Raw genomic sequence first — 27,014 nt, forward strand, 5'->3', positions numbered from 1 at the left:
TGAATATTTTACCTTTTAATTTTTCACATTTTCAAGTGAGTGTCGTGGAGACACATGTTGTCCATTATCCTTCACACCCATCTTCATTTCTTTTCTACCCACTACTCATTCCACTTTCTTCTTTTACCTTCTTGGACGCCTTGCTTTCCTTTCTCTCCTGTAGCTTTCTCTATATCTTTGACACCTTCCCTCTTGCTTCCTCCGTACTAACCCCACTTGATATGGTTTGGATCTGAGTCTTTGCCCAAATCTCATGTCAAATTGTAATCTCTAATGTTGGAGGTGGAGCCTGGTGAGAGGTGATTAGATGATGGAGGTAGATTTCTCATAAATGGTGTAGCACCATCCCCTTGGTGCTGTTCTCATGATCGTGAGTGACTTCTCCCGCGATCTGGTTGTTTAAAAGTGTGTAGCGTTGCCCCCTTCCCCCACCCTCACCTCACTTTCTTGCTCCTGCTCTGGCCATGTGATGTGTCTGCTTCCCCTTCACTTTCTGCCATGATTGTAAGCTTCCTGAGGCCTCCCCAGAAGCTGAGCAGATGCCAGCATCATGTTTCCTGTACAGTCTGCAGAACCATGAGTCAATTAAACCTCTTTTCTTGACAAATTTCCCAGTCTCAGATATTTCTTTTCTGTTTTTGTTTTTTGAGACGGATCTTGCTCTGTCACCTAGGCTGGAGTGCAGTGGTGTGATCTTGGCTCACTGCACCCTCTGTCTCCCAGGTTCAAGCAATTCTCCTGCCTCAGTCTGTCATGTAGCTGGGATTACAGGCACGCACCACCACACCCAGCTAATTTTTGTATTTTTAGTAGACGAGTGGTTTCACCATGGTGGCCAGGCTGGTCTCGAACTCCTGACCTCAGGTGATCCGCCCACCTCAGCCTCCCAAAGTGCTGGGATTACAGGTGTGAGCCATCACACCCAGCCATCAGATATTCCTTTATACCAAAGTAAGAATGGACTGATATATCACATGAGGCCAGCTTTCACCATTTCATACCTAGATCACAGCAATCACCTCAAAACTGGTCTTCTGCCTATTGGCTCTCCTAGCTGCCCCAAACATTACAGAAGCATTCGATTTTAGAAGTTCAGAACCTATACCCTTGTCCATTATATCTGGTTTAAACTTACCAAGTCTCTATACTATCATTCCCTTACCTCTGAGAAGTACCAAACCACCAAACCAGTCTTTTTTGTTTTTTTTTCTTTTCCTTGACTTACCTGAACCAGTGTTTCTCTCCCCTTTTAGGGCCACCTGTCACTAATATATTTAGGAAAAGACCTATTGCAAGTTTGTTGTGGAGTTCTTACTGTTCCCAGCTGTTTCTCCACATTCTGCCATGGCCCACTTGTCACTTAGCTCTGTCAGTGCGGACCTGGATAATTTCCTTTAGTCTTGTCCCTCTCCTCTTCCACACATCATCACACATAGATGGTGAAGAAATAAGAGAAAGCATAAAGCATGAAAAGATAAATTTTTTGAAATGTAATTCTTAAATGGAATTTCAAAAGCAAAATTCTTTCTACAAAAAAAGCATACCCATATATTAAATATTTTTTAATCTTCTTTTGATTATCTGCAACATAAAGCATAACAAAACCAGAGTATTTATTTTTGGTGTATATTCACATATTTTAATTAGTATCTTACTTGTATATCTTCCTCTAATACTGTGTCACTGGTACCTTTCTAAAAGTTGCATAATCTTCAATAAGCTCTTTTTAAATTATTGTATAAAACTGATCACAACTATCTTGAAAGTTACCATTAATAAAAATTTAGTTAATTTTAAAACATTTACAACTGTAATTTACCTTTTTTTTTTTTTTTTTTTTAATAGAGATAGGGTCTCATCATGTGGCCCAGGCTGATCTCAAACTCCTAGGCTCAAGTGATCCTCCCATCTCAGCCTCTCAAAATGTTAGAATTACAGATGTGAGCCACCATGCCTGGCTGACTTTTCTTTTTATAAAATTACTTTTTCCTCAACTTTTTGTTTTGAAAATTTAACAGCCTACAGAAAATTACAAGAACGAATTTATACACCTATATGAAATTTGCTAGTTGTTAATTTTTTTCAAAGTTCTCTCTTCCCCCTCTCTCTTTCTGAATCATTTGAAAATAAATTACAGGTATCTAGCCAGGTGTGGTGGCTGGGTAAACCCAGCACTTTGGGAGGCTGAGGCGGGTGGATTACTTGGGTCACGAGTTCGAGACCAGCCTGGCCAACGTGGTGAACTCCCATCTCCACTAAAAATACAAAAATTTACCAGGCGTGGTGATGGGCACCTGTAATCCCAGCTCCTCGGGAGGCTGAGGCGGGAGAGAATCGCTTGAACCCAGGAGGCAGAGGTTGCAGTGAGCCAAGATCACATGATTGCACTTCAACCTGGGTGACGGAGTGAGACTCCATCTCGATAAACAAATAAATAAATAAATAATAGATATCCCTGTTTACCCCATGAATCTTAAAACAAAGACATTCTCTTGAGTATTCTTACATAACCACAATACAATGATCAAAATCGGGAAGTTTTAACATTGATACAACGCTACTTTTCTGACGTTATTTTCTCAATAATATTCTTTCTAGCCAAGTTTTTACCATCTAGAGTCACACATTGCATTCGGTTGCCATGTCTTTAGCCTTTTTCACTCTGAACACTTCACTACTCTTTCTGTCTTTCATGACATTGTCATATTTGGAGGGTAGTGGTCAGTTGTTTTGTAGAACAGCTCTCGCCTTGGGTTTGCCTGATGCTTTCCTTATGCTGAAATACAGACCATGCATTTTGGAAGGAAGAGTACAGGAATAATGTGCCCTTCTCAGTGCATCACATCTGGAGGCTCCTGATGTCCGTTTGTCCCATTATTAGCGATGTTAAGCTTGATCACTTCTTCACGGTGAAAGAATCTCTTTCTTCCTCTGTGACTAATTAGTAGTCTGCTTTTATAGCAGCTCTGTTCACAATTGCCAGAAACTGAAATAAATTCAAGCGTCCATCAGTGGATGAACGAATAAACAAAGCAATGCATTCATACACTGGAATACACTGAACAATAAAAAAGAACAAACTGGCCAGGCATAGTGGCTCGTGCCTGTAATCCCAGCACTTTGGGAGGCCAAGGCAGGTGGATCACCTGAGGTCAGGAGTTCAAGATCAACCTGGTTCGCATGGTGAAATCCAGTCTCTACTAAAATTAAAAAATTAGCTGGGTGTGGTGGCGGGTGCCTATAATCTCAGACACACCGGAGGCTGAGGCAGGAGAATTGCTTGAACTCGGGAGACGGACGTTGCTGTGAGCCAAGATCAAGCCACTGCACTCCAGCCTCCAGCCTGGAGACAGAGCAAGACTCCATATAAATAAAAAAGAACAAACTATCAATATACCTAACAATGTACATGAATCCCAGAAGCATTAGCTGTGTGGTGTTTTTTCTTTTTTTAAGCCAGCCTCAAAAGATATACTGTATGATTCCATTTATGTGACATTCTTCTTGTAAAGACAAAACTATAGTAACAGAGAATAGATCAGCCAGGAGTTAGAGGAGGTATGACTATAAAGATATAGCATGAAAGAGTCGTAAGGTAATAGAACAGTCCTATACACTGAATGTGGTGATGGTTACATAAATCTATACTTGTGTTAAAATTCATAAGACAAGGTCAGGTGTGGTGACTCATGCCTGCAATCCCAGGTGTGGAAAAAAAATTCATAAAATGATATGCCAAAAAATAAGTCAATTTTATAGTTTGGTGATTTTTCTTTCTTTTTTTTTTTTTTTTTTTTTCTCTGAGACAGATTCTCACTCTGTTGCCCAGGCCAGAGTGCAGTGGAGTGCAATGAAGTGTAGTGGTGCGATCACATTTTACTGCAACCTCTGCCTCCCTGGCTCAAGCAATCCCCCGCCACCTCAGCCTCCTAAGTAGCTGGGACCACAGGCCCGTGACACCCGGCTAATTTTTGTATTTTTAGTACAGACGGGGTTTCGCCATGTTGGCCAGGCTGTTCTGAACTCCTGACTTCAGGCGATCTGCCTGCCTTAGCCTCCCAAAGTGCTGGGATTATGGGCATAAGCCACCACACCTGGCTGATAAGTTAATTTTATAGTTTGATGATTTTTCTTTTTCTTTGTTTTAAGATGGAGTATCACTCTGTTGCCCAGGCTGGAGTGCAGTGGAGTGCAGTGAAGTGCAGTGGCATGATCATAGTTCATTGCAACCTCTGCCTCCCTGGCTCAAGCAATACCCCCAACCTCAGCCTCCTGAATAGCTGAGATCACGTACCACCATGCCTGGATAATTTTTTTTTTGTTTGTTTTGTTTTTTTTTTTGTAGAGACAGAGTTTCACCATATTGCCCAGGCTGGTCTTGAACTCCTGGACTCAAGTAATCTGCCCACCTCAACCTCCCAAAGTGCTTGGATTCCAGGTGTGAGCCACCATGCTTGGCTGTATGTATGATGATACCTTAAAATAAAATTTAAAATAATTCACCTGTAAGAAGATACTCGAAGACTGTGAACATTTTGTTTCCCTGATAAACATAATCATTTATATATAATTCAATTCTTTCTTTCATTCTCCACCTGAGCCCAACTCTCCACTTCTATCCAAACCTTTCAGTGGCATAAAGACTTATAGCACTTGTAGTTATCCTCCTGTGGTGGATCATTCCCCCATTCCTACAGACTATCAAATTGACATTTGAAGGGACCATATCTTAATCACAACCTCTAGAACAGTGTCTTTCTCATATAGGCAAGATTGGAGAACTTATGAATGAATGTGACTTGGCGCCCACTCTTATGCCAGCGCCTGTGCACCTACAGAGACTTCGTGAAGCCCTGGCACATTGTTTTTAATGGTTAAAGTTCTCAGTTACAGGTATAATAGAGGCATTACAGAGCACATAATATTGTCTTCTCATTACGGATATAGACTTTCATTCTGGTAATCATATCACACACGTGACCTTTGCATCTGTCTGGTGCAGTCATTAATCTGAAATCTGAAATAAGTATTTCATATTAAATTTAAAAGCTATGAGCCAGGCTTGGTGACCCATGCCTGTAATCCCAGCACTTTGGGAGGCCGAGGTGGGCGGATGACAAGGTCAGGAGATCAAGACTATCCTGGTTAACAAGGTGAAACGCCATCCCTACTGAAAATACAAAAAATTAGCCGGGCTTGGTGGCAGCGCCTGTAGTCCCAGCTACTCGGGAGGCTGAGGCAGGAGAAAGGCGGGAACCCCGGAAGCGGAGGTTGCAGTGAGCCGAGATGGCGCCACTGCACTCCAGCCTGGGCGACAGAGCGAGACTCCGTCTCAAAAAAAAAAAAAACAAAACTATGATGTGCAGATATTTTTCCCTAGTATGAAAGCTTAAGTTATTAAATCTGTAGAAAGGCTGAAGAACTTAATGAGGAGGCTTTATGTGAATAAGATAAACTTAATTGTTAAGATGTTAAGGTGGTGTGTTAGGGTGACAGAGGGGAAGTGAAAGGAAAGAGAACCAACATCACTGGGCGCCTACTCTATGCCAGTATCTGCCTCAGGTGCCTTAAAAACATTCTCCCAGTCCCCACCCAACCCTGGTGTTAAGGTGGTGTGTTAGGGTGACAGAGGAGAAGTGGAAGGAAAAAGAGCCAACATCACTGGGCACCTACTACATGCCAGTATCTGCGTCAGGTGCCTTAAAAACATTCTCCCAGTCCCCACCCAACCCTGGGACACAGGCTCCATTATGCTCACTGTAGGGTGTGGATGGAAAAAGAGAGGGTTAGTTCTACCCAGAAGCACCTGCTTAAGATGCCCTTTGCCCCATCCCTCGGGCCCACCTGACATTAGTGTCACTCATGTGAACAGTGGCATGCATGCCACAAGTGCCCCACCTCCAGTGGGTGCTATGGTGTCCCTTGGGGACACCCGAGCAGGGGCACAGCCTGCAAGTGCAGGAGAGTTAGTAAGTAATGGTGGATGGAAGTCAGCAGATTAATATCCCAGCCTCCTTGTCCTTCAGTGGAACAACGCTGAAGCACATTCTATGAAGTTCCACAGCTGATCCCCAGTGTAAGTGGGCCTCATTTTTCCTTAATGGTTTCCAACCGAGTAGCACACACTTTATAGGCTTTCTCACTTCCTTGTCTCTCTCTTCTCATACCTCACTTCTGCTTCCTGGGGTCAGTATCATCAGTCAACAGGTAAATGCAGATACACTACCTGCATCCAAGTCCCTTGTCTTAGACCCTGCTTTGCAGGAACCCAAGCTAAGACATACAACAATATTAGTCATTCTCCTCTTTCTTTAACAAGGAAACCCCTGGCCAGGCGCGGTGGCGCGGTGGCGCGGTGGCTCGCTCTTGTAACCCCAGCACTTTGGGAGGCCAAGGCAGGCAGATCACCTGAGGTCAGGAGTTCGAGACCAGTCTGGCCAACATGGTGCAGCCCTGTCTGTACTAAAAATACAAAAACTAGCTGGGCATGGTGGTGGGTGCCTGTAATCCTAGCTACTCAGGGGGCTGAGGCAGGAGAATCGCTTGAACCCAGGAGATGGAGGTTGCATTGAGCTGAGACTGTGCCACTGCACTCCAGCCTGGGTGACAGAGTGAAACGCCATCTCAAAATAAAATAAAATAAAATAAAATAAAAGTTTAAAAAATGAAACGCCCGGGTTTTAGCTGTGCCCAGGAACATTGAGTTATAAATTACATTTTCCCAGCATCTTTGCAACCGGATACAACCATGTAACTTTTTGCCAATGGGATATAAGTGCTTTTATTTAACAAGCCTTGCCTTTAAAAGAAATAAGGGTGTATTTTCTTGTTCCTTTGACCATTCCTGCTGTCTGGGAAGCAGATGTAAGGGCAGGAGCTAGAAGACCCTCATAGATCCAGCGATAGAAGCCGTATTTTGAGGATGGACTGAGCTGTCCATCCTACCCTGTTCGGCTTCACTGAGGACTATTTCAGGAGAGAAAAACAAACATCTCTCTTCCTTTTTTTTTTTTTTTTCTCTGAGATGGAGTCTCACTCTGTCGCCCAGGCTGGAATGCAGTGGCGCGGTCTTGGTCACTGCAACCTCCACCTCCCTGGTTCAAGCAATTATCTGCCTCAACATCCCAAGTAGCTGGAACTACAGATACACGCCACCATGTCTGGCTAATTTTAACGTCTCTCTTCTTAAGCCACAGTATTGTTGGGATCGCTCTACTAATGTAGCATGGCACACATGCATGGAAATTGGAACAGTGCAGAGAAGATTAGCATGGCTCCTGTGCAAGGATAACACACAAATTTGTGATGTGTTCCATACTTTTAACATAGTTAGAAAGAATGAGTAAGATCCAGTGTTTGATAGCACAGCAGGGTGAATATAATCAATAATTTAATTGTACATTTAAAAATCACTAAAAGAGTATAGTCTGTTTGTAACACAAAGGATAACTGCTTGAGGGGATGGAGGCCCCATATTCCGTGATGTGATTATTACACATTGCATGCCTGGATCAAAACATCTCACGTAACCCATAAATATGTACACTTACTATTTACTCATAAAAATCAAAAAACAAAATAAAGTAGTGTGGACTGTATTTGTGCAGAGACATAAGACATCGGACAAAGTCACACCGCTTTGGAGTAAGGTGTAAAGGGAAGATTTGCATTCAGATCTGTGGGAATCCACAGCTCAGGCTCTTAGTGAGCCTTTCATTTATTGTGGATGCATGACTTGCCTCCTATGTGTTGGGGTAGTAAAAAGGCTGAAAAGTATTGCATTATCGATAACACCTCACAGAAGAGATTTATCTTCCTTTTTCCAACAGGGGAGGGAAAGTTTCATTCTGAGTTCCATCAACATGCAAAAGAGTCCGGCTGCAGGCGGCTCACACCTATAATCCCAGTGCTTTGGGAGGTCAAGGCAGGAGTAGCACTTGAGCCCAAGAGTTTGTGACCAGCATGGACAAGATGGCAAGTCCCCCGTCTCCACAAAAAAAAAAAAAAAAAAAAAAAAAAGAAAGGAAGGAAGGAAAGAAAAAGAAAGAAAGAAAGAAAAAGAAAGAAAGAAAAAGAAAGAAAGAAAAAGAAAGAAAGAAAAAGAAAGAAAGAGAAAGAAAGAAAAGGAAAGAAAGAAGAAAGAAAAGGAAAGAAAGAAGGAAGGAAAGAAAGAAAGAAAGAAAGAAAGAAAGAAAGAAAGAAAGAAAGAAAGAAAGAAAGAAAGAAAGAAAGAAAGAAAGAAAGAAAGAAAAGAAGAAAGGAAAGGAAAGAAGAAGAGAGAGAGAGAAAGAAAATTAGCTGGCCATGGTGGCACAGGCCTGTAGTCCCAGCAACTCGGGAGGCTGAGGCAGAGAATTGCTTGAGCTCAGAAGTTAGAGGCTGCAGTGAGCTACAATCTCACTACCTCGCTCCAGCCTGGGTTACAGAGCGAGATGCCATAGAAGAAGGAAGGAAGGGAGGAAAGGAGGAAGGGAGGAAGGGAGGGAGGAAGGAAGGAAGGAAGGAAGGAAGGAAGGAAGGAAGGAAGCAAGGAAGGAAGGAAGGAAAGAAGGAAGGAAGGAAGAGTGGAAGGGAGGAAAGGAGGGAGGGAGGAAGGGAGGAAAGGGGGAAGGTGGGAAGAGAAGAAGGAAGGAAGGGAGGGAGGGAGGGAGGGAGGGAGGGAGGGAGGGAAATACAAATGAAAATGGAAGACATCATGATGTTATGAAGAAAGCTTAAATCTGCTGAGGTCAGAATTGCTTTTTTTGTAAGAACCAAAACAAAATATTTAATCGTTGTTATGAGCTAAATTGTGCCTCCTTTCCCCCATCCCCCATCCCTCACCCCAAATTCATATGTTGAAGCCCTAAACCCAAGCACCTTAAAATGTGACTGTCATTGGAGGTAAGGTCATGAAAGAGAAAGAGGAAATTAAGTCAAAATGAGGCCATTAAGGTGGGCCCTAATTCAGTCTCACTGGTGTCCTTATAAGAAAAGGAAATTTGCACACACTGAGAGATCCCAGGAGGCCTGCACAGAGAAAAGACCATGTGAAGAGGCAGCAAGCAAGCCAAGGAAAGAGGTCTCAGAAGAAACCAACCTGCCGGGACTTCAATCTTGGACCTCCAGCCTCCAGAACTGCGAGGAATACATTTCTGTTATTTAAGACACCCAATCTGTGATACTTTATTATGGCAGCCCTAGCAAACTAATACTCATGTACCCTCATCAAGGAAGCATGTTTCCACCGGATGAATAGTTAAGTAAATGAATAAATGAATGATCGTTGTGCCATACTGCTAGGGAAACAACACGAACATTTTGCTCTATAACATGTCATTCATTAAAACACATTTTAATTCAGCTTGACCGAGAGAGAAGAATGCTAGCATGACCTAGCTTAGATATGTGTAGTAATCAAAAAGACCACAAGAGTCTGTGAGTTATTTCAGTTTTGCTAAACACAAAATGACATTGTCCTGGATGCATCTGTAGCCAGGTCAAGAAATCTGAAATGATGAAACAGCAGAATTCTGAATCTCAGGCTGAGTGGCTGCATGAGTTTCCAAGAGTGATGAGTTTCTGAAATGAACCATTAAAATTTCATTAAAAGTAGGCCACGGCTGGAGGTCAGAGGAAAAGGTTACATGAGGTTATACAATCCCAAAAGAACAATATTTCATCTTTGGTTTTTAGTGAACCAATTATTTCCATGGTTATAGGAAGATTCCTATATTTCTAAATAAAGCACCTTAAACACAAAATGCCCAAAATCGAACTCATGATTTTTTTCTTGGAATTTTCTCTCTTTTTAGCGAGGAATCATTTTAGTTGCCAATACCATTATCCTCCTAGTCACCCAAATTGGAATTTTGTTTTTGTATAGAACTGAGGACAAAACTTTCTCTGCCATCTCTTTCCATGGAACAGTATCCTGAGTTTCTAGGTAATTCATGTTAAAGTTGTTACCATTTGCAACTATGTATCTGTGTAAAAATTATCTTGCCACTCTACAAGAAACAAAACTCAGATGTAAAAGAATTGCAATGCTGAGGCTAGTATAAGATAAAATTGCCATCATAATCTCTATACCAAATGTGCATGCAAACAAACATCATAATGTTCATTGTTTTAATTTATAAAATAAGCTTATCCTAATTCCTTTTAATCTAAATCTAGATTAAAAAGAATATTTTTTGGCCAGGGTGGCTCACACCTGTAATCCCAGCACTTTGGGAGGGGCAGGCCGAGGCGGGCGGATCACGAGGTCAGGAGATTGAGACCATCCTGGCTAACACTATGAAACACTGTCTCTACTAAAAATACAAAAAAATTAGCCGGGCGCGGTGGCGGCGCCTGTAGTCCCAGCTACTCGGGAGGCTGAGGCAGGAGAATGGCGGGAACCCGGGAGGCGGAGCTTGCAGTGAGCCGAGATCGCGCCACTGCACTCCAGCCTGGGCGACAGAGAGACTCCGTCTAAAAAAAAAAAAAAAAAGATGAAAAAAAAAGAAAATCTTTTAATGTTGGAATGCCGTAATTTTTTTTTTTTTTTTTTTTTTTTTTTTTTTTTTTTTTTTTGAGATGGAGTTTCACTCTTGTTGCCCAGACTGGAGTGCAATGGCGCTATCTCTGCTCACTGCAACCTCCACCTCCGGAGTTCAAGTGATTCTTGTGCCTCAGCCTCCCGAGTAGCTGAGATTACAGCCACATGCCACCACACCGGGCTAAGTTTTTTGTATTATTAGTAGAGACGGGGTTTCACCATGTTGGCCAGGCTGGTCTTGAACTCCTGACCTCAGGTGATCTGCCTGCCTCGGCCTCCCAAAGTGCTGGGATTACAGGCATAAGCCACCACGCCTGACTGGAATGCCATATAAAATTTAATTTGGGAAAAATGTCTGCTGCTAAAATTATGTGGAAAAAATCATTTATCTCTAGAATAAAAAGCAAGATCACAAGACAAGAGAATGACTCTACTTGCTTCTTCAGCCCCATCCCTTGCTACTCAGTCACATCACACATAGTTTCTGGAAAATCATCTTTTTTCTCATTCCATACCTCCACTGCCATCCTCTGTCTACAGTATCTCTTTGCCTGCACTTTAGACCCCCATACGCTTGAAGATTCAATTCAGATCTCACCAAAAAGTATTTTCTGGCCCACCAAGTCCTGGCCAGAAGTACCTCTTTCAAACATCTCTAACGTTAAACAGCATTATGGAACACTATTGTTTTGGGCTGAGCTTCTGCACTAGGCCCCAAGGGACCAGACCAAACCGAAATGGAGTCACTTGTGCTAAATGCCACGCCAACAGAATGAAACTTTAAGGAAGTCAATAGATCTCAAAACAGATCAGTTTTTCCTGAAAACTGGAGATTCCAGTCTACCTGAGTCAGCTATTTTCCCTTTGCTTAAACTCGTATAAAAAAGTAACCTGAAGTAACCTGATGTTTACCCAGTCAAGCTTTTTGTTCTCCCTATTGTTCTGTTTCCTTGTTCCCACCTTACAAAACCCACTGTTCAGCAGTTGCTCATGAGAGCTTTTAGTACATTTGGTGGAATGAAGGCTGCCCTGATTCATAAATCCCAAATAAATGCCCATCTTTGATCTATAACTAAATTTGTTGTAATTTTGTCTTTTGACACCTATAATGACATATGTTTTCAATTTTTATACTTACATTTCTCACTAAAGTGAGTGTGTGGAGGAGAGATTGTGCTAGAGATAGCCTAGCACATGGTGGACATGCAGAAATATGAAGGAAGGAAGGAAGGAAGGAAGGAAGGAAGGAAGGAAGGAAGGAAGGAGGGAGGGAGGGAGGGAGGGAGGGAGGGAGGGAGGGAGGGAGGGGAGGGAGGGAGGGGAGGGAGGGGAGGGAGGGAGGAGAGAAAAGAGAAAAAGAGAAAGGAAGGAAAGGAAGGGAAGGAGGAAGACAATTTCATATTAAAGGACTCATAAATGTGGCAAGTTTTGCTCTTATGGCATAATTCAAAGGAAATATTAGCTAAGCTATCTCTCAAAATTATGGTTAATATTCAGCTTTCAGTAAACTGAATTTCCCACCATGAGATTCTTTTCTGGGGTGGGGGAGGGAGGCCAGGAATTAGTACTCTGAAAGCAATCATTTAAGCTGGAAATGCTCCTCTGCATCTAAAATATGACAGATGTATCCAAGTCTTCAGACCAGGTTAACCAGAGGAGAGAAGGGCCTGGGAAGAAAGGACAAAAAAGTAGACAGTGAGACCCATTTCATGCCAGTTTCCCAGAGATGGTGGGAGAGGAAGGACAGAACGGCACAGACTCATCGGGAACCATTCAGTGCCCAGTTATGACATGTTTAAACACTGCCTTTTTTGAGTTTTTTCGGCAACCCTGTGAGATGGGAGGGTGTCACACATTTCTTCATTTGGAGAAACTGAGCTCCTAAAAGATGAGATAGAAGTAAAACTGGTAACAGCAGCCAAACTTTTCAATAGTCTCTCCTAGAGCAATGCTCTGTGGAAGGGAGAGAGACTATGTTGCTTCCCTAATGATAATGTGCTGATTCTGTTTGTTTAACTAAAGCTACACCAGATTAGCAGACCATAATTACAGCTAAAATCCTTGTCTCTGATACAGTTGACAGAATGTCTGTTTCACTGAGCTGAGCTCCCAGGAAAGGCTTTACTCAAGGTTAAGCCAGGCTGCCTGAAAGCAATAGTGCTGTTTCAGTGTCACACTGGATACTTTATCTGAGCAGCAGGATTTCCTACCCTTGGGTTTCACATGGTTTACTTTGATTTCTTGGGGCGATAAGTAAGTTTGCTCCTCTTTGAAAGGTTGTGTTAGTGGCCATACCGTTGTAAAACCTTAAGAACTTTCTTTTGTGTCTGGGTAGAAAGATATCTGCCCCCCTTTTCTTTTTATACAACTTTACTGGGCCTTGTTTTAGGGAATTCCTCCCTCCATCCCCCAATTCTTTCCTTGCCTTTCAGCTTTGCAGAACGCAATGAAGTCTGTCATTAATAATCTTTCTTTGACCAGGCGCGGTGGCTCACGACTGTAAGCCCAGCACTTTGGGAGGCCGAAACGGGTGGATCACCTGAGGTCAGGAGTTCGAGACCAGCCTGGCCAACATGGCAAAACACTTCCTCTACTACAAAAATAAAAATTAGCCCGGCATGGTGGCGAGTGCCTGGAATCCCAGCTACTAGGGAGGCTGAGGAGGAAGAATCGCTTGAACCCGGGAGGCAAAGGTTGCAGTGAGCTGAGATCTGGCCACTGCACTCCAACCTGGATGACAAGAGCAAAACTCCGTCTCAAAATAATCATAATAATAATAAATCTTTCCTTTATCGAGTCAACTTTGAATGTTATGCTTAATTCCTTGAGACCTAGAAATGGAATTCAGTGTGTTTGTTTGATCACTGGTGGTTTTCTACAGTGGATCGAGGAATGTTCTCACCTCTTGCCAGAATCTTTTATATAGTCCTGCTCTCTTCTCTGTCAGGTCCCTTCTCTATTCACTCTCATCTGCTTTGTAAATCATAAAGCAAAATGTCAATGAATTTGACTAAAACTTCAAGAAATAAGTCAAGGTGAGAAAAGTAAGCTGACAACAGAGTTGAGAGCAAAAGGGGAAGCATTTGAATGGGTCTGTTTTGCTTCCCCCGCCCAAAACCAACCCAGACATTCCTTAAATAGAGCCCACAGTTTGTGGGCTTTCTAATGAATAGTGGCCAAGAGGCAGCCTCACATTTGAGGCATGCTATTACCATTTTTTTCTTCATTCCCTCTCCTTAATTAGGGTCTTTAAAGGGAGGCTGCCCTCAGATTCTGACAAACAGTATTAGCTTCCTCAGAATACAAGGCCTGATCCAGCAGCTATTGTCAGGAGGGTTTGCATTGAATCTGTGACATTGTCTATATTTCTAGAATGCAGGAGGAATATCTCGACAGAGAATTAGCTGTGGGTGTTATAAAAAGCCTATTCCTGAAGGTCTGAAGAACTGATTTTAGTAACCCAGAATAATACGGCAGGGAGATAGACTTGATTGGTTTTCAGTTTCGCCGTTTGGCTAATGCCCACAATAAGATGCATTTTACCTGTACCAAACACATACGCACCAAAAAAATTCTTGAAACAGTATTTATCCCTTTTCCATGCAATTCCTTCTATTTTCCATTTGAATTTATTTCAGTTTCTAAATGCAAACCTCCACCTTCTGAATTGATTATCTCACACTAAGCAGTGGCAACCTACTGTTTGAAAAGCACTCAACGGGATGCCCTTTATTTTCCTAACCCTGTAATTCAATATAGAGAGATTCTGAATTGAGGACAAGCCTGATGAGTTTGAGGTATGGAATAAAGGAATCTGATCGGCTCCGGGTTTGTTGTGTTTTTAAATCTTCCTGTGTGTTCATTCTCTTCACCACAGAGAGGACTCTATTATCTTTGCTCAAAGAGCAGACAGTGCTTTAGCTGTTTTCCCCTGCTTAGCTTTGATCCCTGCAGCCACGCTCAACCCTTTCCCCCAAGCCCTCCCTTCCAGATGGGTTGAGGCTGTTGAGACTCCAGGGGTTTTCAAGGCTGGGAGCCCGCTGAGTGTTCACTGTTCCCACCTCCAATCTGCTCCATCCTCCAGCTACATTTCATTCCGGATCTACCAGGTTAATGGGATTATTGTTCTTCTCTGTTATTCTGTTTTTTCATATGGGGTGAATCAGTTGGTTCCTGGGACAATTTTTAGTTGTTGGCTGAGATGACAAAAATGGGTGGGGATTTTATTTTAGGAATAAGTGTTCTTCATCAGCCAGAATTTAATCTGGGAAGAATTTATTCACTCTCAAATGGGTTACTTTTTGAAGTGACTTAAAAATAAGATTTGTTTGGCTGGGTGTGGTGGCTCACACCTGTAATCCCAGCACTTTCGGAGTCTGAGGCAGGAGGATCGCTTGAGCCCAGGAATTCAAAACCAGCCTGGGCAACATATGGAGACCCTGTCTCTATTATTTTAAAAATTTTTTAATAAGATTGTTTTATCAAATAAAAGCAAAGCATATCTTAAGGCACGACTCATGTTTTAATGCCTATATCATCATCAAATCAACCATACAACATTTTAGCTTCAAATTTTAATTTTGGTTAGAAAGATAAAGTGATAGACTGATTATATCATTTATTTTATTCATTGTATTCAACAACATTTACTGAGTACTTATTGGATACAAAGCACATTTATTGACCTCAAGATATCTAGACCTTTAGAAGGGAGTGTTTTAAAAATGCCTACAAATAGCCATTATATAAAATAAGATTTTAATAAGTGACTATACACAGTATAGTACATAGCCTAATCATAGTACCTCATCCTTTTCAGAACTCATAAGAGTGAAAAGAGAAATTACTCGTTCCTAGTGTATCTGTTTTGTCAAGACATAATAATGCCAAATTTCTCTATTCTTCATTTTAATTAAATACATGATTGATTGAGTGAATGCTGAGTGTCTATTTGGTGCCATGTGCTATAAATGTGACGAAATGATCCTCCTATTGATCTTTCTTTGGTTTATTGATGTTTGTCTCTAAAGAATTGACTTCCCAATACCTGGAATGCATGAGCATGGAGAGAGACTGAAAAATGGAAAGAAAGAGGCATGAACTGGCCAGGCGCGGTGGCTCAAGCCTGTAATCCCAGCACTTTGGGAGGCCGAGACGGGCGGATCACGAGGTCAGGAGATCGAGACCATCCTGGCTGACACGGTGAAACCCCGTCTCTACTAAAAAATACAAAACAAAACTAGCCGGGCGAGGTGGCGGGCGCCTGTAGTCCCAGCTACTCGGGAGGCTGAGGCAGGAGAATGGCGTGAACCCGGGAGGCGGAGCTTGCAGTGAGCCAAGATCACGCCACTGCACTCCAGCCTGGGCGGCAGAGCGAGACTCTGTCTCAAAAAAAAAAAAAAAAGAAAGAAAGAGGCATGAAGTAAGGCTACTGGAGACTGGGGTTTTCCTTCCTCTCTGATTGTCCGAATCCAATAGAAATATAAAGTGAGACCGGGTGCATTGGCTCATGTGTGTAATCCCAGCACTTTGAGAGGCCAAGGCAGGTGGATCACCTGAGGTCAGGAGTTTGAGACCAGCTTGCTCAACATGGTAAAACCCCATTTCTACTGAAAATACAAAAAATTAGCCGGGCATGGTGGCACTCACTTGTAAATCCCAGCTACTCGGGAGGCTGAGGCAGGAGAATTGCTTGATCCTGGAAGACAGAGGTTGCAGTGAGCCGAGATCACACCATTGCACTCCAGCCTGGGCAATAGAGCAAGACTCCGTCTCAGGAAAAAAAAAAAAAAAGAAAAGACATATAAAGTGATATAAAATACAAAATTTTAAACTATAGTAGCAACATTTGAAAAAGTCAAAAGAAACAGATAAAATTCATTTTTAACAACATATCTTACACAATCTGATATATCTAAAATATTATCTCTACAATGTGAAATCAACTAAAAAACATTAGTGAGATAGTTTACATTCTTTCAGGTATTTTTGGACTGTTGTCTTCAAAAGCTGGCATGTATTCTTCACTAACAGCACATCTTAATTTTGATTAACCGTATTTCTTGGGTTCAATAACCACAAATCACTCGTGGCTATCCTATTGAACAACATAGCCTAAATAAAGAAGCAGAAGTCAAGGAAAATCTAGATAGTTAATAAATGTCTTTAACATTTAGAGGAAGGGACTCTTACTTCATGGGGTAGGGGGAGATCTGAAAACCAGTCTTTTCTTTCTACCGATGGAGAAGTGGGAGTTGCCAACTCAAGATCCACTGCTTTCTCTTCCAGCCTCTCAGACGTGGGGATAGGAGACAGGGCTGGAGCTGAACCTCTCCTACTTCTCTCCAGCACCCCAGAATTAAATCTGCTCTGAGGCAAACAAAGGCAACTCTACAATCCTCACATTAGTATCATGGCTTGCAGTTGATAAATGCTTTCATGTACAATATATCATCGGATATTTAATCATACCTCGAGGTGGTCAGTTGAAGTATTACTATCCTTACTGCATAGATGAATGTTCTGGGGCTCAGGAAGATTAAATGGCTTGCTCCAAAGTAGCACAGTTAGTATCCAAGTGTTTTCAAACTTAAGCTAGTGTATGTCCCACTAAACCAGAGCTGCCTGGCAAAGGAAGTTAAGAAAATATTTATAGAAGTATGATTTTTTTAATTCTCTGGACACATTTCATCTACTCAATCCCCCCCCCCCCAAAAAAAAAAAAAAAACACTGGTGATCATTTTACAAAAGCATTGCAGAAATAACCTCTTGGCCAATTGAGTTTTTAACTGGGTTTTTGTACTTTTTTTTTTTAAGTTGGACCTCATTGTCTAGTGTAGCAATTTAGAACATCTAATTATTGACAGCAAGTCTATATATTACAAAGGCAGAGTTTTTGCGTTGGCCCTGAAGTGTGTTGCAATCATTTTTGTCTGGGAAAACAAACAAAAGTGGATCGGCAGCATGGTTGTCATATGAGATGCTGGCTGAGTCCCAGGCCCTAGGACGTTGGCTTACCTGCCAACAATACTTCCCTTTCAGGCAATGCCAACTGTTTTATGAGAAGATCACAGTTCTCTGGAAGTGAGCTTTTGTGTTTTGCTCTAATCAGCAAGATCCAACTTTACTACTGTCATGGAGGGAATTACAGTAATTCTATCAACTTTTGATGCAACCTTCTTCTGACACCGTGTGAAACAGACTGGAAAGACTCTAAAGATGGAGAGAGCTCAATGCTTGAGAAAAGGAATTCTGTTTTTTGAAAGGTCTCTAGAGCAAAGGGTATGCAATATGTTTATCACTTCAATTTCAGAAACATCATGGGCTCTAGAAACACATTCTCATCGATCTGTTTCTATTGCTCCTGGTTTTTTTTTTCTGCTCCACACAATTGTCTTGCTATTTTTATCTCTTTCATTCCACTCTGGAGCCGTGTTGCTTGGTCAGGCCACCATTCAAAATAAATGATTTTTTTCCCTCTTTTACGTTATACCTACTTTCTTAATTCTCGGCTGTTACTTTTCTCAATTAACCTTTGGCAAATCAGAATGAAATTAAATTTAGCTTGTTGTAGAGAGAAAGAGTCATTGTAGAAGCTGGGATGGTCTGGAAGGGAATTAAAAATTATTTTGATAGCTCTCAGAATGTGGACAGAAATCGTAAAAATCCAGCTGGGAGTCAGTGTATCCAGTTCATCTCATTCGCAGTAAATCGTTGGGCGTCTCCTTGTAGCTGCCACAGTGATGCTAATGATGATGACTTCTTGCTTGAAGTGCTGAGTGTTGAATCCTTTGCCCCAGTTATGTGCCACATACTGATTTCCTTAACAGTAGACAAATACTGGAAACACAAAAGGAAGAAGCCGGGTCCTACTAAGCCACTCCCTTTGTCTAGTTTATCACTCAGTTCTGTCTATTTTTTCCTTCCTCTGTAGGAAATGGGGAGTTCATAAATGATAATAACAAACTTGCAGAAAAATATTAAGATAGAAACTTTTGTAGCAGCCAGCATTTTTCTAAGAGGAGGTCAAAGCATAAAGAAAGAAATTGATCAGCCTCTGTTCCTATCTCCCCCAAAAACTCCTTCTCTAGAAATCCTACTCTCAGAAACTAGTAATCAGGCATTAAGAAAAATTACTTAATCCACTGGGCCGATTCATGTAGCTTATTATCTATCTTCCTTTAGACTGAAAAAAAAAAAAAATTAGCCAAATTATTTACTAGCAAATCCAGAAAGTAGGTAAAGTTCTTTAGCAGTTTAATGTTACTATAACAGTCTGATTCACACACATTTATAAAATTCTCATCTGCACGAGTTGGCACACCCACAAGAAAGAAACGTCATCCATGACAAAGGGACTATCGTGTCTTTTATAGCATACATTCTACTATACATTTGCTGGGATCAAGGAAAAACTTACCCTTTGCCCTCTGAAGGCTTACTGAAAAATCAACTGACGAAAGGCAGATTAATAGGCGAAATGGCATACAAGTGTGTTAGTGTGCACGAGGGAAAATCACAGAATGATTGTCCAATATCCCAGTGAGGTGCAGATGATTGTATACACTTCTTAGGGGAAAGACAGACAGAGATGTGTAGACGATCGATTCTTAGGGGATTTCAATGGGCTTGGAGAACATACAGTGGCCTGGGATAAAGTATTTTGGGCCGGCAGAGCAGACAATGGTTTGTGACCAGTCTGTCCAGGCATGTTGATAGAATTCAGTCTTTTTTCCCATGGGTTCAGTTAATGAAAACTCAGGGAAGGAGCCAGAAGTAATTGTTTTCTTCATTGTCAGGTCCAAAATGTAGGCAAATAAGGAATTTCAGGGGACAACTTCATCCTGCACCGAGGATTAAGAGACAGGAGAGGGAGGAGGCCCAAGAGACCTCGAGGCTGCTTCTTCACTTCAGCATGTCAAAGTACCATCTTTTGGAGTATCCATTTCTAAGCTCCAACACATTCAAAGTACCTCAGAAGAACCAGATGCTGCTAAGATAGTTCACAGGAAGATTCTGTCCTCCTCTCTGCATCCTATATTTAAAATTCAAGTGGTTTCTCTTTCTAGGCTACCCCATAACTTTGTTGGTTAAAAGACGTGCTACTCATTTAAAATGTCAAATTACATAGTCAGAGAACTGGCCTACCTGATTCACATACTCTGCCTTTCTCAGTCCCTGTAATCTCAGCATCATACATTCCATCTTTTCAATGTGCATATTAAAAGGTATCTTAAAGACTATATTACTTGTATTGAAACAGAAGAGTATCTGCGAACGCTGATTCAGCTTGTAAAATACATAGAAAAGTAGCAAGAAAAATGATGTAACACCCCATGTAGTTGGTATACTGGCCTGGTTTCAAGGCTGAAAGCAGTCTGAAAGGGACTGAAAAAGTCTGAAAACGTGTGTGTGTGTGTGTGTGTGTGTGTGTGTGCAGCCATGCCTAACAACTCATGTTTAGCTTTCTTTTTTTTCCTTGTCTTCTTTTTGATAGAGTCTCATTCTGTCACCTAGGCTGGAGTACAGTGGTGCGATCACAGCTCACTGCAGCCTCGATCTCCTGGACTCAACCAATCCTCCTGCCTCAGCCTCCCAGGTAGTTGGGACTACAGGTACGTGCCACCACCGTCAGCTAATCTTTTAAGTTTTATTTATAGTAGAGATGAGGTCTCACTATGTTGCCCAGGCTGGTCTTGAACTCCTGGCCTCAAGCAATCCTGTCACTTCAGCCTTCCAAAGTGCTGGGATTACAGGCATGAGCCACCCAGCCCAGTCATGTTTGGCTTTCTTTTTTCTTTTTTTTTAAACTTCAACTTTTATTTTAGATACGGAGGTACATGTGCAGGTTTGTTACATGGGAATATTGCAATGATGCTGAGGTTTGGGGTTAGAATTCCATCACCCAGGTAGTAAGCATACCATACAATAGGTTTTTCAACCCTCCCACCCCCCACCCTGTAATAGTCTCTAATGTCTTTTCCCATATTTATGTCCCTGTGTGATTAGGTCACTTCCCAGAATGCTATATACCCACACACATTGAGAAAGGTTTTGGCACTAGAATTGCCCTGGGTGATTGTGTTGCAACGGGTGCCAAGACAGTAATGTTCTTGCCTGAAACACTGCTGGAGTCTGCAGGAAGGCACTGATCCACCCTTCCTACAACTTGTTCATGCCAAAAAATACAAGGAAAGATGTAGCTCCCCGGCCGGGCGCGGTGGCTCAAGCCTGTAATCCCAGCACTTTGGGAGGCCGAGGCGGGTGGATCACGAGGTCAGGAGATCGAGACCATCCTGGCTAACATGGTGAAACCCCGTCTCTACTAAAAATACAAAAAACTAGCTGGGCGTGGTGGCGGGCGCCTGTAGTCCCAGCTACTCGGAGGCTGAGGCGGGAGAACGGCGTGAACCCGGGAGGTGGAGCTTGCAGTGAGCCGAGATCGCGCCACTGCACTCCAGTCTGGGCGACAGAGCGAGACTCCGTCTCAAAAAAAAAAAAAAAAAAAAAAAAAAAAAAAGATGTAGCTCCCCGAGGGAGAGGGCGAGAAACTCTTGCCTCTTTTTAAATGAGTAGAACTTAAAGTTATGAACTAAGATAAAGAGAAAACATAAAACAAGTATCTTTCAAAGAGTAGTAAAATATTAGAACCCTAAAAGATCTGATGGGCACACTTATCTTGCTTGTTTCACCCTCATCATCATCATACAAGTTTATTTTATTTAAAAAACAGAAAACATAGAGAAGCATAGAAAGCACTCCAATCCCCCATAATTCCACCTCCTAAACATGCATACATTTATAGACTATGGTTCCATGGAACCTGATATATACAGGACCTGATACAGATGGATAAATTTTTCCCACCAAAATATCACAAATTATATTTCATTGTAGAAAATGTCTTTCTTACTTAACAACAAATTGCTGTCAGTAAATAAATATTTACCATATCATTGGTTGTTTTTTTGGGTGCTTTTGTTGTTGTTGTTTTGAGACAGGATCTCACTGTGATGCTCAGGCTGGAGTGCAGTGGCACGATCTCGGTTCACTGCAAACTCTTTCTCCTGGGCTCAAGCAATCCTCCCACCTCAGCCTTCTGAATAGCTGGGATCACAGGCGTGCCACCATGCCTAGCTAATTTTTTGTATTTTTGGTAGAGACAGGGTTTCACCATGTTGCCCAGGCTGGTCTCCAACTCCTGTGCTCAAGTGATCCTCCCACCTTGGCCTCCCAAAGTGCTGTGACTACAGGCCTGAGCCACTGTGCCCAGCACACCACGTCATTGTTAATGGGTACATAGTATTCTCTTAAGTGGATGTATTATAAGTTATTTAACTAATACCCTACCATTGATTGCTTAAGTTCTTTTCAACTTCTACAATGACAATTAATTCTACAATAAACAGTCTTCCGGCCAGGTGTGGTGGCTCACACCTGTAATCCCAACACTTTGGGAGGCTGAAGCGGGTGGATCATGAGGTCAGGAGTTCGAGACCAGCCTAGCCAACATGGTGAAACCTCGTCTCTATTAAAAGCACAAAATTAGCCAGGTGTGGCAGCACATGCCTGTAATCCCAGCTACTCAGGAGGCTGAGGCAGGAAAATCGCATGAACCGGGGAGGCAGAGGTTGCAGTGAGCTGAGATCAGACCATTGCACACCAGCCTGGGCGATAGAGCGGCACTCTGTCTCAAAACTAAATAAATAAGAATTAATTAATTAACAAACCCAGATTTCAGGTGTCTCCTAATTTGAGGGACCAGGAGGGAACACCATGACCATGCATAGCTGCCTTTGTGTTCATCCCTTACATTGTAACTACCAGGACATGTGAACTCAGCCTGTCTTTGAAGCTCCTGAATAATCCTCTAATGTAAAAACCTTAGTGAACATGTAAACATAACTGGAGTTTTCATAGAGAAGGTGGAAAACAGGTTTTGCAAAACACATCTCACAGAAAAAACTCCCTCACAGACATGCCTGTTCTTACTCATTACCTGTTGTATCTGGGACTGGGGTAGAGGGAGGTTTGCAAACAAATCAGTTCTTCTCCCCAACTTGCTTCCTCAAACTTGTCTTGATGCTCAGCCAAACAAAGGAGCCTCCAGTTACCAGAAACTGCCCTTCTTAGAAGAAAATTTAGCAATCATCTAAACTTGTTTTAAACATGCCCTTTGAGATATCATGCCCAGCTCCAGCAGTTTGTATTAGAATATTTCTTCAGATCCTTTTCTGTTAAATCCTTCAAGAGTGTAAACTTTTCTTCACCTAGTTTCTGCCCATTTCTTGTCAATTTTCTTTCTAGTTGTTTGTTTGTTTGTTTGTTTCTTATCTTTCTGTTTGTTGTTTGCTTGTTTTGGTTTTGGTTTTGGGTTTTGTTCGAGACAGTCTTGTGCTATGTTGCCCAAGCTGGTCTCAAACTCCTAGGCTCAGGCAATCCTCCCACTTCAGCCTCCTGAGTAGCTGGGATTACAGATGTGTGGCATCATGCTCAGCTCTTTTTCTAATAATTTTTTCTTCTCTGGTTGCTACTGCAGTTGGTAACTTTACTCCACTATATTTTCTAATCAACTCTTCTTTATATATAGAAAAAGTATTGATTTAGATATTTTTGTGTGTGTGAAGTCAACTACCTTACTGATTGATCTCATTGTTTCTTCTGTTTTAATTGATATATTATTGTTATCTGCAAACAATAATCGTGTCTCTTTATATATAGAAAAAGTATTGATTTAGATACTTTTTTGTGTGTGAAGTCAACTACCTTACTGATTGATTTCATTGTTTCTTCTGTTTTAATTGATATATTATTGTTATCCGCAAACAATAATCGTGTCTCCTTCTTTCGAGTATTCATACCTCTTATTACTTTCTCACGTCTAATTACATTGAGTAGTGCCTCTAAATTAGGAGTACTAGTAGTGATGATGGACTTCTTTGTCTTCCATTGCAAAAACTTTTAATGCTTCCATGAAAAACAACACTGATTTTGACATATAGTTTAAATATATACTCACATACACACACAATTTTAATTTCAAAGAGTTTACATTTATTCCTATTTAGTGATGGTTTAAGTTCCTTATCTGTATATTTGCTTTGTTTGCTTTTATTTTTAAACTAGGAAGAAATATTGGATTTGTCAAAATCCTTTGAGATATCAGTCTACTGACCCATACTGAATTTGAATTATCTTCTTTTTAAACACTTAAATAAACTTAGACATGTTTATGGGCTGTTCATTCTATTGTAGCGATCTACAAGTCATTTCTAACACAAAAACAGTACAGGTCTATTTACTGAACATTTTAACACATTATAATAGCTAGAAATATTAGTATATATATATATATATATATATATATATACATATATTTTTTTTTTTAAGACGGAGTCTGGCTCTGTCACCCAGGCTGGAGTGCAGTGGCGCGATCTCGGCTCACTGCAAGCTCTGCCTCCCGGGTTCAGGGCATTCTCCTGCCTCAGCCTCCTGAGTAGCTGGTACTACAGGCGCCTGCCACCACGCCCGGCTAATTTTTTTTTTTTTTTTTTTTTTTTTAGTAGAGACGGGGTTTCACCGTGTTAGCCAGGATGGTCTTGATCTCCTGACCTCATGATCCACCCGTCTCGGCCTCCCAAAGTGCTGGGATTACAGGCGTGAGCCACTGCGCCCGGCCTTAGTCCCTCTATTTTTTTAATCGTTAAGATTTTCTTGGTAGGGCATGGTGGCTCACGCCTGTAATCCCAGCACTTTGGGAGGCCAAGGTGGAAGAATCGCTTGAGCTCAGGAGTTTGGGATCACCCTGGGCAACAGAGCAAGACCCTATCTCATAAAAAATAAAAATAAAATAAAATAATAAAATTAATTAATTTTAAAAAGACTTTCTTGCTTCTTGTGTCTTCATATCCTAACCATTATTATAGTACTATCACGTAGATAGCCAAATTAATAAGATAGTTAGAAAATAATACAAAATAATTTGGGGCACTTTTATTAAAAAATTAAAATACATCCAGTACCACAAATTCCAGGAGAGGCAGAAATCAGTATGAGCTTAATGAGTGACGAAAATTACCATAGATTTATTTTTTGCAGATACAGAAGATGAGAGGGAGAAATTACAGAGTGATGGAGAAGGCAGACATCATGCAACGTGATCAAGGGCTATTCATTTTAAGCAGAAACATACATATGTAGAAAGCACCCTTGTACTTCTTATACCAATGACTATAAAGAAAAATAGTGTAGCCAAATAGTTCCTAGAATAGGAAAAATAAGGAATTACATTTTGAGATAAGAAGTTAGGCTCTAGTATAATAATTATATTGGGTCAAAGAAACATGAAAACAAATTTTAAAAATCTTACAACATGAATAAAAGTTTCACCAAATCAGGAGTCTATTATAAGCATGTTTTGAGTTATTTTCTTTCCCAAAGAGTTTATTTTTGTTTTAATTTATTTAAGCAGTATACACTTCTGAAAACATTTAATTAATGTCATACTGGTTCTTGTAAAAGATGAGGTCGAGCAATTCCATTAAGCTATAGGAAGATGAAGAGAGAATGTCTGGTAAATGAATTTCAAATAAGCTCCTTCGCAATATGCCCCTTCCATAACCTCTGTGTCCTTGTCATCCCAAACTGCCCACATTTCATTGAACTCCTTGCACTTCTCAGAGGACATCTTCCCTGTCAACCCACGGTATCAGTGGGCTAGGGGAGGTTCCCAAATACTGGAGGTACCTTGACCCTTGCCAGTGTCCAGGCACTTGACACCATCATAGAAGGAATCCAGAAAACAGTGACTGTATGAAGATTTACTGCAAAGTGAATCTCCATGACAGTGGAGTTCAGGTGTACTCATCAAGAGAGTCACTCCCAACGGCGTTTGGGGCTGCTACCTTTCTGAGTCTCTTTAGCCAAAGGGTGAAATATTCATGAAGATTTCTGGAAAAAAGGTGAAGATTTCTTGGAACTGTGGTGCCACCCATTTTTACACCACATATGGGTGTTCCCAGAAGCCTCATGGCATTGGTGGGTATGTGATTTAGTATGTTAACGAACGTGCAGTGAAGTCCTTGGGAGACCCAGGTCAAATCCAGCACCATGTAGGGTCCAGTCAGCCTCAGCCAGCTGGGTCTACACCCTGGTTTGCAGAGTCTCAGCCCCTAGTTTATGCAGCTATTTCAACAGTTTCCTTTTTGCTAGTCCTGTGAAACGGCTGCCTAGAACTTTCTATTCTCCTACCATCACCCTGTGTTATTCCTGTCTCGTTACCCTTCAATTTCCACCCCCTTTTCCTCTAGATACGTGTACAGTGCTCAGTTTCAGACAAAGGATTGTGGAAATCATCCTGTGTCCCAGTCTGAGACAGCTGGCTCTTCTTTTGCTGCCATCGCATCTCATGCACACCTCTCTGAATCACTAGTTTTCTTGACTGTCTCCCTCAGTAGAGACACCATGGAAGGCATCTTACTTGTACATTCAGCATTTCGCATATGGAAGCATTAAAGATGTCATGAAAAAAACATTAAGTTTTTTTTTTTAACATCTTAAGAAATGTGCGCACAAGCTCTGCTCTCTATTTATTTTTCTTAATACCCTTGTGGTTAAAATGTCACATGTCACATAACATCACTAATATCATATGTAATAGGTATGATATTAATAGTCATATTCAAACTGTTAATGAATCACATCAAGAAAGCCCATCTTCTTTAGTGTCTACAAAAATTACAGAGGAAAAACAGTGCAAGCCAGTAAGTATAATATTAAGGGGCCGGGCATGGTGGCTCATGCCTATAATCCCACCACTTTGGAAGGCCGAGGCCGGCAGATCACATGAGGTCAAGAGTTCGAGACCAGCCTAACATGCTGAAACACCGTCTCTACTAAAAATACAAAAATCAGCCAGGCGTAGTGGTGGGCGCCTGTAATCCCAGCTACTCAGGAGGATGAGGTAGGAGAATCACCTGAACCAAAGAGGCGGAGGTTGCAGTGAGCCGAGATCGCATCATTGCACTCCAACCTGGGTGACAGAGCAAGAATATGTCAAAAGAAAAAAAAAGAATCGACCGGGCTCAGTGGCTCATGACTGAAATCCCAATACTTTGAGAGGCTGAGGCAGGAGGATCACTTGAGCCCAGAAGTTTGATCCCAGTCTGGGCAACACAGGGAGACCCCCGTTTCTATAAAAATTTTTTTAAAAAAGAGAATAAGGGAATCATAAAGTTGGAAAGGTACATGAAAATCATTCATCCTGTGATTTCTAACTCTGGCTGAGCTTTTAATAAAATGCCAACAATGCCCAGGTCTTATGCTAAGAAAATTTGATTACGCTTGTTTTATGTGGTGAAGGAGTAGCTGTGTGTGTGTGCGCGTGCGCGTGCGTGTGTGTGTAGAGACAGGGGCTCCCTATGTTGCTCAGGCTGGTGACAAACTCCTGAGCTCAAGCAATCCACCTGCCTTGGCCTCCCAAAGTGCTGGGAT

The 27,014-nt window shown here is 41.6% G+C and overlaps 1 pseudogene; it reads left to right on the forward strand.

Annotated features, from left to right (window-relative positions):
• The first annotated feature begins 7,223 nt into the window (after positions 1-7,223).
• Positions 7,224-7,322, forward strand: LOC112427007 (U6 spliceosomal RNA; annotated as a pseudogene).
• The last annotated feature ends 19,692 nt before the right edge of the window (positions 7,323-27,014 follow it).

Source organism: Macaca nemestrina, chromosome 4 (assembly GCF_043159975.1).
Source record: "Macaca nemestrina isolate mMacNem1 chromosome 4, mMacNem.hap1, whole genome shotgun sequence".
NCBI lineage: Eukaryota > Metazoa > Chordata > Mammalia > Primates > Cercopithecidae > Macaca > Macaca nemestrina.